At 34.5% G+C, this 14566-nt stretch overlaps 1 pseudogene; it reads left to right on the forward strand.

Moving 5' to 3' along the window:
* The first annotated feature begins 1511 nt into the window (after positions 1 to 1511).
* LOC111366398 lies at positions 1512 to 3740 on the forward strand (annotated as a pseudogene).
* The last annotated feature ends 10826 nt before the right edge of the window (positions 3741 to 14566 follow it).

Genomic DNA, 14566 nt, shown 5'->3' on the forward strand with positions numbered 1-14566 from the left:
AAAAAAAAAAAAAAAAAAAAAAAAAAAAAAACCAATGTCGATCGAGTTCAATTTGCAAGAGAGGTTAATGCTTTAATTGCACTAAGATATGACACTTCAAGATCAAGAACCTTTTCTTCATATTAAAGTGGACATAATAGATCTTTTTCACATCAAATGATTGAGCAACTGTAAGTGATGCCAATGGATATTTATTATCCATATGAAAACGTTTTAAATTTTTTTTTTTTTTTGTATATACTAATTGATTAACAAATAATCATTCAGAAAAATATTTAATCTGCAACTTGAAACAAAATTTGATTTTCCCCAGAATCCTTGATCTCAAATTCATTTTTTAAATAATTCACAGTTTTGTTGAGCTCTTCAGGAGTTCCAATTAAATTTAAATAATCAACATACACTGCTACAATTGCAAATCCAATATTTGTTTTCTTTATGAAGACATATGGACAGACATCATTATTTTTATAACCTTTCTTCGACAAATATTCGTTAAGACGATTATACTACATGCGTTCAAATTATTTCAATCGATATAATGATCTTTGCAATTTAATTGAGATATATATATATATATATATATATATATCTTGATTTCATTATTTTCATTTCTTTTCATACAAAAACTTATTTGTATCTTATAGGGATTACATTTTCAAGTGTTTAAGTTACAGGTCTAAACACTTTACTTTTCTCTAAAGAATTCAATTCCGCCTGTATGATTTCTTTACATTTTGGCCAATCATTTCTATTTTGACACTCTTTCACTGATTGTGGTTCAGGATCCTCATTTTGTATAATATCAACAGCCACATTGAAAGAAAAAATATTGTCTATAACAACATTATTTTGTTCCCATAATTTATCGGATAACATATAATTTATTGAAATCTCATTTGTTTTCGGATACTTGTGATTCTTAATTGATCAATCTTTTTTAATGTTATTTTTTCAATTTTTTAGTTGGTTTTTCTCCTGTACCTATTTTTCGAGGTACAGAGTCTTTTGAACCAACTGATCGATCACACTTCTAAAATATTTGAGATTCATTTGTTATAACAGATTATTCTCCAAGGACATTAATTATTACTGAAATATTTTTTGTTGGAATATTTGATTTTGTCACTTTTTTGTATTAACAAATAAATTAGGTAATTGATTTGCAATTCTTTGCAAATGAATGACTTTTAATCTCTTGCTCACATTGATTGTTGTAGAGATCAAAGTGAGATTAAGTCGTTTCATTCCAATAAATTTTAGTTTGTTTTTTAGGATTTAGTTTTTCACCTTCAAATTTGAGAAAGTCATATCATCAAAATGACAATCTGCAAAACGTACAGTAAATAAATTATTCGTTAAAGGTTCAAGATACCTAATAATAGATAGTAAATCAAAATCCACATAAATCTTAAGTCTTCAATGGAGACCCATTTTAGTATGTTGTGGGGAGTGAAATAGGGACTTGGACAGCATAACCAAAAACTTATAAGTTGAAAAATATCATATTCATGACCCAATGTCAGTTAAAAAGGTAAATATTGATAATAGACAGTTGGTCTACTACTAACCAATGACGCAACACATAATATGGCATGACCCCAAATAGAAGTTGGGAGTTTTGTTTTCATAACTAATGGTCTAATAATAAGTTGTAAACGTTTAATAAACGGCTCTACTAAACCATTTTGTATATGGATATGTGCAACTAAAAGTTCAATTACAATCCCAATTGAGATCGGGGAAGTCTCTGTATTTGTCCCAGGCTTGCGGGTTCCTAAGCCCGTGGATTTCTCTTAGTCACCGGATGATCAGTTATCTAGAAATTTAATCGAACACCTATCTGCTCTTATAACCAGAATAGTAGTTATGACAGGACATGAAGCTCCGACAATTACAAGAACATGGAAAACTGCTACTCGACACAGTCAGTTTTGTATGTAACTGACATTTTTTGTTGTCTCTACTCTAGTATAATTGATATTGAGCTGCATCAGCTATTCCCTACAGGAGGTTCTACACTGGGTGATCTACTGCAGGCTCTTGAAGACTATTGATCAGTTCTTTTGGGATTGGTTAAAGATGGTAAGCATGTACCTAGTTATTGAACGTGGTGTGATGATATCATTCCTGAACATTACGTGATTGCATCATGCAGGAAGCCCATTGCAGCATAAAGTACAGTTTGTTTGGGTCAATCAGGAGGATGAAGCAGAGGTGAATTGCCCTCTTAATTGCATCTTTCTGTTCAATTGTTCCCTTGCTTCGAGGACTGCTCAAACTACCGCTATCATTAATTTTTCCTGGAAACAGCAATATACAATGCTTGGTACGAAGTCTTATCAGTTTTGCACTTGATGGCAATGTTATCATTGTCACAAGCTAACTTATTGCTTCTTCCAAGAACATTTGTTGATGGCTATCGGCCAAAAGCATCTGAAGGTGGATGTTCTAACTTCAAAGTTTAACGTTCTGAATGTTTATGCTTAATTTGCTGAATAGAATATGTAACCCTCCCTCAAAGGACTCTTGGCTCTTATTTGCATATAGAATGACGTGTTTTATAAGTGTTGTTAGACAAGGAAACCAGGATTTTCGCGTTTACCATGTAATTTTCTCTAATCATGGAAAAATGGTGTTTCATGTGTCCATCATTCATTAGTAATCATTATTTGAGACTCAGTAAGAAAAAAAAAAGATACTATGCCAATAATAAAGCAACTTGAGTCGGACTTTTATCACCTGATTGAAAATTTTTTTAGCAGTCATGGTGTGAGAGAATAAGTGTATGTATGAATTACCTACATTGACTAATAACTGTTTGAAAGTAACATGAGCTTTCTCTGTAGGCAGCTGTAATTTGGATTATAAATCTAGGATAAGTAGTTAACCAATGCAAGAACACACCCTATAAGTTCCAAACAACCTTGGATGGTGGTAACGGATTGTAGTTCTTTGATTTCATCTGATTTATTGTATAAATCTGCAAATAAAAAATTAGTCATCTTTTCCGTGTTTTACAAGAGATTTGGGTTTATCAGGTAATACACAAAACTATATATAGGTAAGAATTGAAAGTTTTGCTGGAAGGTTGAGTGGAAGATTGTATACTAGAATATTAGCTTTTCAGCGTTTGCAATCTTAACTGAAGTAGATTTTGACTTCTTTAGTGAAATAATATCCTTTTATATGATTCAAAAATATTGTCACACTCTTCCCCTGCTTTGCTCCTTTTCCATCACAGGGCCGGCGCTCTTGCGTTGATATTTTCCTAAAGTCAGCTGGTTACCTTGATTGTGCATTCCCAACATGTTCTCCCACATATTCCCACTGATGAGAGGTGTCTTGATGATGACTAACTTCTGATTATCAATTACAATTATATTTATGTGCTATAGAGTCAGTGTTTATATCCAATTATCTGCTTCAGAATAAATCTACCAGTAGACCTTGCAGAAGGAGTTCTACGAGCATTGTGTCTTGAAGCTTTAGGGCAGGTAATTGACTCATGCTGTTGTTAGCTTATTTTACTGCCAAGCAGCCTCTGATTTAGACACACCAAGTACTTTTGGATGTACTATTCTCGCACTTTTCCATATGAGTCATTTCAGATGAAATATCATGTTATGGCTGTGAAGAAAGGACCTAAAAGAAATGGTTTATACTATCTAGAAGGAAAAACAGTTATATCACCTGATTTAAGTGTACTAGCTGTAAATGAAAATAAATCTGGTCTATGACACAATAGAATGGGACACATTGGAAATAAAGGGCTAAAATCTCTAAGTAATCAAAAATTATTTAGAAAAGATGACATTGAACCAGTGGACTTTTGTGAGACTTGTGTGTTGGGTAAGTCCTACAAGGTTAGTTTTGAATCCAACTCACATAGAAACAATAGGCCCTTGGACTATATACATGCTGACCTTTGAGGTCCTCAAAAGCATTCCACTTTTGGTGGAAGTAAATATTTTCTATAACCTGTAGATTATTATTCTAGAAAAGTTTGGATCTATTCTTTAAAGGCTAAGTCAGGAACCTTTTAAAAGTTCAGGATGTGGCTGAAAATTGTTGAAAATCAATTAGATAAAAAACTAAAAACCCTAAGAACTGATAATGGGTTGGAGTTCTATAATGCATTCTATAAGTAGAAAGGGATATTGAGGCATAGGACTATGAAATACATACCCCAACAAATTGGGTAGCTGAGAGAATGAACAAGACTATAATTGAATAAGGTTAGATGTATGCTTATCAGTTCTGGTTTGGCTAAAGGGTTTTGGGTTGAAGCTACCTATACAGTAGCCTATTTGATTAATAGATCCCTTCTAGCAGTATAGGCTTTAAAACCCCACAAAAACTATGGACAGGAGAACCCCCAAATTTCACCCATATAAGAGTTTTTGGTTGTACAACATATGCACATCAATCTGAAGGAAAATTGGAACCTAGAGCAACCAAATGTGTGATGCTAGGATATCCAGAAGGCGTTAAAGGCTGCAGGTTGTAGGTTTTAGGTGTTCCAGGCATTAAGATTATCAATAGTAGAGATGTAATCTTAAATGAATCAGAAATGCCATGCCTAAAACAAGAATTCAAATGAACAAATGAATCTGAAAATAACAAGACTGATCAAGGTGAGGTGAAGTTAACTAAGTTTAACTTATCTCAAACTAAAGATGATGGAAATAATACTGTACATCATCAGGATGAACCTGTTACTAAACCTGTAGAGACTAATGAACCCCAAATTGAGGCTGAACTTTAAGAACCTGATTATACTACTAAACATACTGATATTCAAGACTTTCACTCACTAGGGATAGGGCAAGAAGACAACCTAGACCTGATCCCAGATATGAACTATAAATCTGACAGACTTTGCCTTAATCTCTAGATAAGAAATAGAACAAGCTAAACCTGCCTCTTATGAAGAAGCTATTCATGGAAAAAATTCTGAAAATTGGATAAAGGCCATGAAAGAAGAGATGCGATCCCTGAATGAAAATAAAAGTTGGAAGCTTGTTAGAAAACCTAAGGATCATAGGATAGTGTAGCATAAATGGGTTTACAAACTTAAAGAGGGTAATAGCCGAACTAATCCTATTAGGTTTACTCAAAAAGAAGGGGTTGATTACAATGAGATATTCTCACCCGTGATCAGATATAAAACAATCAGGTTGATACTAGCACTAGTTGTCCAATATAATTGGGAACTTGAACAATTTGATGTGAAAACCGTCTTTTTGCATGGAGAGTTGGAAGAGGATATCTTCATGTGTTAGGCTCAAGGTTTTGAAGTTAAAAGCAAAAACTGATTATGTGTGCAAATTGAAAAAATCATTGTATGGGCTGAAACAAAGTCCTAGACAATGGTATGAAAGGTTTGATGCATATGTGTTAAAGTTATGGTTCAAAAGAAGTAAATTTGATGCTTGCTTATATTATAACAACATGAAAAGTGGGGGTGATGTTTGTGAATGATATGCTCTGACTAGTCCTGATAAGTCTCAAATTGCAAGATTAAAGGATCTTTTGAAATTTGAATTTGATATGAAAGACTTAAAATCTGCTAGAAAAATTATGGGAATGGTTATAAAAAGGACTGGATATGAAAATAGACTAACACTTACATAAGAAGCATATCTAAACAAAGTAGTAACCAAGTTTGGAATGAAATATGGTAGAGCTGTTAATGTACCCCTTGTAGCCAACATGAACCTATCTAAATCTTACTCCCCTAAATCTAAAGAAGAGGTAAAGGAAATGGAAAATATACTCTATGCAAATGCAATAGGCTCCGTTATGTTTGATATGATAACCATCAGACCTAGGGATGGCAATTCGAACCGTCAATGGAGTGGGTATGATATTTGATTCTAATCGAACCGAACGGGCGAAAAAACCGAACTGATGGTACAATGGAGTAGGTATGACATTTGATTCTAATGACCCCGTTCGGGGTGGGACGGGTATGGTATTTACGCTGTTGACCCGCTTCGAACCGATTACCCGTTATTATTATTAATTTTTTATAAGTACCCGTTAAAAAAATAATTGGACAATTGGGCTTTCCATTATTCCTTCTATGAATGAAGATTGAATATGAATTGAGGTTTGAACTTTTGAGTTATTGAGCAGGAATCAAGTTCGATGTATAAGGATCAAGGGACAAGGATATTGTTTAGTATTGTTATGTTGATAATATTGTTTATCAAATTTGAATTTTGCATTCGGGAATTGGGATATTGTTTGCATTTTCATTTGGGATATTATTTTCTAAATTGACTTAGTATTGTGTTTTTTTAATTCATTTATGTGCTATATGAAAATTTGAGAATATATCGACTGTGAATTCTGATATTAAAAATTAATTTGAGTATTGTAAAATGTGATTATGTGATTTGTGAAAATTGAAAATGAAAAATTGGGGAATTTATAATTTGTGATAAATTGGTATTGGGAATTGAAAATTGAAACTTTAATTATATTCTAAAATTAATTTTAATTCTAATACAGATTGTGGAATTTTTTTTTTCAATCGATGTCCCAACCTAGTTTTTGTAGTGGTGCATCTAATCTTGTGACTAATTCTAGTTGAGCAAACGATTTGTTAAGCATTTATGACATAAAGAAATCTCATGTATCTTTTATTTTATATTATTTCGGATTGTATTGTGCCATAATTTGATATAAATAAATGATTTTTACGTTTTAGTGTATTATAGATAGAATAATTTTTAATATTATTTAATTTGATATTAATAAAGGACATCGCTAAACGGTGGTTGACTGTTGACGACCAATGATTGCCTTAGCTGGGTCGAAATCCTGGATTTGCCCCTGTTCATGGTTATTAACAGCTCGAGTCGAGCCGAATCGAGATACGAATTGAACCGAACCGACTTACGTATTTATGGTGCGGTTATGAAATTGGTGGTTCGGTGATGGTTTTAGCCAAACCGACCCTGAATTGAACCATTGCCAACCCTAATCAGACCAAACCTTGTATATACAATCAGTTTCTTAAGCAGATTTATTTCCAAACCTAGCAAGCCTCATTGAGTTGGAATGAAATGGTTGCTTACATATATTGCTGGTACATTAAATCTGGGACTAGTGTATGAGAAAAGCTCTAAAAATTTAACCCTAAAAGGTTATGTAGATGCTATCTTTGTTGGTGACAAAGACAATAGGAAATCAACTATAGCTTATTTCTTTACTCACGAGGAAAATTGCATAACTTGGAAATCTTAATTGCAACCATTAGTTACATTGTCTAGCAGAGAAGCTACGTATGTAGCCATAACTGAAGTTGTGAAAGAATGTATTTGATTAAGGAGGATTTTAAAAGAACTGAACTTTATGAATGATATTCCTATAATATATACTGATAGTTAGAGTGCTCTATTACTTAGTAAAAATCCTTTCTATCGTGGAAGGCCAAAACATATTGAATTGAAGTATCATTTTATAAGAGAAAAACTATCTCAAGGTGAAGTTAAACTTATTAAAGTTCATATTGATAAAAACCCTTCTGATATGGGAATCAACGTTTTGCCTGTAAGTTTAAAATGTGTTATCCTTGTTTCATATTGACACAGGTTAAATTTCTTTTGCAGGTCTTAGGGCAATGATGATGGACAGCAATTCCATGCCACTTTTAGCAACCAGAGAACAAGTGTTGTTGAAAATAAAGGTGAAGAATGTGAAAAATGGTGTTTCTCAAAACACACTAAAATCAGTGCTATTTTTGTGAATTGGTCGTCTTAGCTTACTGGGATGATTCTGCCTAATTGACACTCACCTATTGGCCATTAATATTCACCTCGACTGTGCTAGTTGAGACCCTTCCTGGACCGTTGGATTCAATCAAAGGCTAAGATTAATTCTTGGAACATGGAGCGTCCTTATCCATGCTAAAAGTCACGAGACTTTTGGCTTCTTCCAGATTTTTCCATCTTTTCTCCTCTGGTTCTCTCCGTTCTTCTTTTTAGGTCTGGAAAATTTTCTTCTCTGTTTGCAAGGTTTCTGTGATTGATTGAATGGAGTTTGTAGATCTAGTGTATGGTCAGGTCTGAGAGAGTGGCTAATCTTGTATTGCTAAACTCCATAAATGTTTGGTCGATTTGGTTGGTTGATTTGTGTATGTTTCTTGAGCAGTGATTGAAACCTATTGACTTGAGTGGTTTTTGATGTACTCTTGCTCTCTTGGATGGTAGATTGGGCCATAGTGGAATGGGCTGCCCCTAAGCCCCCCAAATTAGGCCTATTTTGGCTGAACTGGGTCAACATTTTTAGTGTTCTTGTGATCGTTTTATGATTCTTTGTGTGTGATGTTTGTTTTGACTTCAAATCTCTTTCAAAATCAATCGTAAATTCTTAACAGTGTCAATACATTTATTATATTTTGTTTGATATGTCGATCTCTATATATTTTGCAAATAGCTTGTGCCAATCTGCAGTTGTGTAGATATTAACTGTATTTGTTGTAAAGTCGAGAAACATTGCTCTTAGACATTTATGTAGGGAATATGCAACAAATCTGAGTCTAATCATTAGTCTTGAGTAGCTCATAACAACTTCATGCCTAATCACATGCATGCACGTAAATGGTCTAATAAAATTAAAATATATTAATTTTGGTTGTAGAATTATGGAAACGGCACCCACATTACCAGACTTCGCTTTGGCCCTCAAAGCTGATGAATATCAGCTTCCTCTTGTAGATGCAAGGAACAACGAAAAACGAGCAACTAAGCTCCAACAAGCTTAAAGAGTAGCCATGCAATACACATCTTTGGAAATACGCACAGGAACTATCAAGAACTTGGAATTATTGCAACTTTTTCTTTTTGAAGCTTCAAACTCTCCATAGACATGTAATTATTAAGTCGATAAGGCTTTGTACAAGTCCCTTTTTTGCTCAATATAAAAACTGGAAGTGACAGTGAAGGAAATATAACTTGTAACTCGGGATTATTTTGTGTTCATCATTTCAGTTTTACGTTGTCTAATTGCATCTTGGCTATTTTCCACAGACCTGATTATAACTAGCATAAAATAGCAACAGAATCTTTGTACTTTATATTTTTTTTTCATTTTTTTTGAAATAATAAGAGTATTATTCCTGTAAAACATGCCACACAAACTAGGTAAGAAACAATAGTAAACAAATCACTTGACAATTGAAAGCAAGTTATGAGTGGGTTATAGTATCGTGTACAATTGCGTAAGACATTTATCAACACACAATGAATCCACATTGAGTTTAAGAAAAACAGTATCTAGCCTGCATAGAAGGCGTATTCAGCATCCCAGCGCTCTCGATTTCGCCTACTATCATGGCCCTCAAGAAAATTCGAAGCTGATGTAGCTTGAATGGATGCATCTATGCTTTCTCCTTCATAAATTAGCCAATTATCCAGTTCTATGTTGGTGAGGTAGTCTCAACAGAGCATCTGTAGCTTCCCTACCTATGCAGTGCTTCACTCCTTTTTCGTACCCTGCCATCTTCCATATTTCCTCTGCTGATCAACAGCTGAGCAGAGCATGATTTAGTGATTCATTTTGACCACGGTTGAATCCTGGGTATCTTTTTCCTTTCAACCAATTTGGATTTAATGAGGAGAGCATCATGAGAACATGCTGTTGTTTATAAAACGTGTTTCTAAAAAATGCAACTCTTTTATTTGTGCAATCTGGTTGGAAGGCCAAGTGGTAACCCTGGATTAGCTTAAAAGCATTCACTTGAGTTTTGTTTCTTCAAACGTATGCTGGACCCTTGGATGAAATCTTGGGAGGCTAAACAGCTGGACTTGACTTTTCATTATTCTGGTTTTGTAAGATCTCTTGAGGCTCTTTCTCTCTCTTCTGGACTCTTCTTCTTCTTATTCTGATTTTCTTCGATTCTTTTGATCTCTTATAAGTGACCTAGCCAAGATATTAGTTGAATCTGTGGGATTCATGATGCTACAGTAATTAGGCCTGAAATATTGACTGATTTGGTGTTTGTAGTGGTTGGCAGAAAGTCTTGTTCGTATTTTTGGTCAAGTTTTTAAGATTTAAGAGATCCATGTGTGGATCGATGATTATCTCTGAGTCCAATTGTGTTTTCTAGATCTGTACTCCCTTTTTGAAAGGTTTTGTGTACTTAGTAATCAGGCTAATCTCTGAGCCCTCCAAATTAGGCGATTGTCTAACTGGGTGAACAATTTGTGGCATTCTTTTTATTTTTTCTTGCACTTTGGTTTGGTTATTTTTACTGTTTAACAAACTGATCGACAAAATAACCCCAACAACTTGTACTAGAGCTTTCGAGGTTCTTGGGGGTGCAAGTTTTTTTTTGAATCAAAAACTATTTGAGTTAATTTTTTCTTGGTGTTGCAAGTTTTCTGAACAAACTTTAGGTCATCGGTATTAGATCAATTTTTTTCCTAATACAAACTGAAATATCTAATTCTTGTCTCCTTTGTTTTGTTTTGGAGGGAAAAAAGGCAGTGAATGGTGGTATGATCGCCACGGTCTACTTCCAGAAAAGAGGGAGTTCTTTTCGTCCTCGGGTTGAGACTAGCAGTGTGTTCTTCTTTACTATTAACACAATATAGGATGAGATTGTTTTAATTGTTTCGGGCTTCAGTATAGTAATTTCAATTATTGATGTTTGATATGAGATATATGCATGTGATACATGGTAGAATTGGTACTGTAATTCGAATTGCATACTTTTGTTATTGTGAGCATGCTGTAGCGGTTAAGTTCTTGTATATAACTTGGTGCAATTACTTGATCACTAGCATTACTCACTTTGTATCAAATATCACTGTTCTTGTTTCAAGATTGTGTTTACATTTCTGCCTGAATTCTTGAAATTTTTCAAAACCATTTTTTGCTCACTAGTTGATCTTTAATTCAAGATTAAACTATGTCCATGAGTATAGCCACCTTTTTAAAGAACCCGTGATGGGTTCGAAGGTCGAATTGTCTCAATTCGATGGAAAGGGGGATTACTTTATATGGAAGCAGAGAATGAGAGCTATTCTGGTTCAACAGAGGGTCGCTAAGGCCCTTGATGATCTTGAAACTTTTTCTACCGAACTTAAGGCAAAATCAAATGAAATTGAAGACATGAATGAAATTGCTTATAGTTCCATAATTTTACATTTGTCTAATAACATAGTGAGACAAGTTGATGAATCCAAAACTATTAGAGCCCTATGGATTGCACTTGATGCTATGTTCTTAACTAAAACACTACCAAATAAAATTTATCTCTTGGAAAAGCTGTTTAGCTTTAGGATGGACCCTGGGAAGGACTTAGAGGTAAATTTGAGTGAATTTAGTATCATAGGGAAAAGCCTTGCACGTAATGAGAAGAAATTTGATGACGAAGACTTTGCTGTAATTCTTCTAAACTCATTACCAGATTCATATAAAGATGTTAGAAATGCAATAAAATACTCAAGGGATAAACTGACTCAAACTATAGTCATTGATGCTTTAAGATCTAGGGATTTAGAAGTCAAAAAGGAAACAAAATCTAATCCTAGAGAAGAAAATATGTTTATAAGAGGAAGATCTGAAAAGAGAGAATGTTTTTTCACAAAAAAGGGAAATGAATATCTAAAATCAAATCTAAATCTAGAGATAAAAGCAACAAGAAGTGTTACAATTGTGGAAAAATGGAACGCTTCAAAAAGGACTGCTTCGAACTGACGAGTGTGTTTTACTCACGAGTTTATGCAAATTTTAACTTGATTTTAATCTAGAATTCACGAGTATAGAACGTTTTTAATGTGTGTATTAATGTTGTTTTATAGGTGTGTCGAGATGGCGAAGGATATGAAGAAAATTAAATTGAAGTTAGTAGCATGAATGGAAAATAAGTTGTGAATCAAGGGCAAAATAGACAAAGCCAAGATGGGACGGATGGCACCAAAACGCAATAAATCAAGAAGAACCAGAGTGTGGGCATCGCAGTGCTACATTCAGGGCGTTGTGGTGCCTTGCCACTTGCCCGAGTCTCAGCGCTGAGATACAAAAGGGTGGCGCTGACACGGCGCCGCAGGATAGTTAGGGCGCAAATTCTCGGCCCGTTTTGGAACCCATGTGAGAAACCTATTATTTCCACACGGCAAGGGACCTATAAATACATTTTTTATGAGACTTTGAGGGGTTCCACACATTCTAGAGGCAAAAACACTTCTTGAGAGAAAGGGGGAGAGATTCAAAGGAAAAAGACAACGTCAAATTCATCGTGTGAAGCGTAAATTGGAAGAAGGAGGAATTTTTGGTGCAAGATCCACTTTTTCTTCTACATACTCTTATTCAAAATCCAGTGATGTACTCTAAGAAAATTTGTTGTTGCTCTTCTTTTATTATGCGTAGTTAAATCCATTGTTAGGGCGAATAATGTAACCCATTTGAGATCTTTTATATTTTCATATTAAGATGCTTGATTTTTAATTCTTTCATGTGTTGATCTTTGCTATGGATTGATTGCATTAAATTATCTTATCAATAATTTGATGGATTTTGTGAATCCTTTACGAATAGAGATATGAGTTTAGGATTTAGACCATGTAGTAAAACCCAGTACATTGGTATAACGAGTAGAGATACCTATGCCATATATTGCGGTCATAATTGAATTCCTAAAACAAAGAAATCCTTTTAACTAAGTTAAAATTTCATAGAGATATGAAATTTAATTAGTTGAATAGGCTCAATGAGAACTCGAGATGGGTAAATCGAATACAATAGGAGAATTCGATCGAACACTACATTAGAATTGAGTCTTAATTTGAGATGTGAAGGTGATCAATAGATGAAATTATTCTGCCATAACTACCCTAATTATTTGATCTCACAAACAATTGTGCGAGAATTTATTTATTGTCTAGAAATAAGATTTAAACTCAAATAACTATAACTTTTAATTTGTTTTCATCAAATAGTAGTTAAAGGAAAATTGAATTAAGTACTAAAAAATAGTTCTTGTGGGATCGACAATCTGAACTCTTAGGTCCACTATTACTTGTTACGGTTCGTACACCTGCGAAACAAAATTTTACAATAAGTTTTTGGCGCCGTTGCCGAGGACTATTACTTTTAGTCTTAATTTACCTTTTTTTAGCTGTTATTTGATATGTTTATTTCTTTTATTTACAAAAAATTGTGTTCATTGTATGCTCCGTGCCCAAGGCGATGATCTTGAACCATTTGATTCGAAGATAGAAAGTATCTTCAGACGAAAATGCAAAGAATACAAACAAAAATAGCAACATCAAATGGTTGACAATCAACAAATCCCGATCCCTACTCAATCGATTGGACAAATGGCCGCGAGAGTGGTGGCACCACTAGAATAGCAGCATGAGCGAGGGAAAATAAATGAGGGTGATTTGCCAGTATCAATGTTCCTTAAGCCTATACCAGCACCCACGCGCTCTAGTATTGTGTATCAAGATTTTGGGGTGAATAATTTCTAGATCAGGCCAGATTGGATCAACTTGATGAGCAACACCCTACAATTCTACGGGCTACCTCATGAGAATTTAAACACGCATATCTCTAGATTTCTCAGAAATTGTTAGAACTTTCATGCTCCAAGGGTTAATGAAGATACTATTAAACTACGACTGTTCCTATTTACGTTGAGAGATGCTGCATTGGAGTGGTTAGATGCAGAGCCTCAAGCCAGCAATACTACATGGGAAGAACTAACCAGAAAATTCTGCAATAAATTTTTCCCACTAGCGAGAGTAGCTAAAATCAGATTGGAGATTCAAACCTTTCAACAGAAAGAAGGAGAAAGTTACCACAAGGCATGGAATATGTTTAATGAGATGATAAGGAAATGACCAAACCATGGAATTACTATAGGTAATCAAGTGCAATACTTCTACACTGGACTTACACCATTGTCAAAATCCCAAGTCGATGCCTCAGCTGGTGGGTCAATTATAGGAAAATATGTGCAGCAAACCATGGAACTGTTTGAGTTGATTGCCACTACACATTCAATGTTCTCATCGAAAAGAGTGGCACCACCGAAGACATGAGGAATATATGAGTTAGAGAGCACAGCAGCTACCAATGCCTAAATAGTAGCATTGACAAAACAGGTGGACTTGTTGGTGAAATCACAAACAAAAGGAGCACATGTAGTAACAGTAGGTCCATCTTGCGAGAATTACGAGGCTAATAATTTTATAGAAAACTGTACATATATAGGTTATCCCGATGAACAGGTCAATTTCATTCAGAATGAGACTCAAAATTTTAATCCATTTGCTCAAACATACAACCCAGGATGGAGACAATACCCAAACTTCAGATGGTCGGATAATCAGCAAGGGAACATTTCAAACAACGCTCAATAGCAGAAAAAGCCAAGTTTCGGAGAGATGTTCAACCAGTATATGCAGAAAACAGACAAGGTGTTCCAGCAGATTGACACTAACTTTCAGAATCAACAAGTATCCATCAAGAAGTTGGAAACACAAATTGGTCAAATAGCTTAACAGCTTGCAGAACGTCCACAAGGGACATTGCAAGGCAACAC

The sequence above is a fragment of the Olea europaea genome, chromosome 18, assembly GCF_002742605.1.
Source record: "Olea europaea var. sylvestris chromosome 18, O_europaea_v1, whole genome shotgun sequence".
In the NCBI taxonomy this organism is placed as follows: Eukaryota; Viridiplantae; Streptophyta; class Magnoliopsida; order Lamiales; family Oleaceae; genus Olea; species Olea europaea.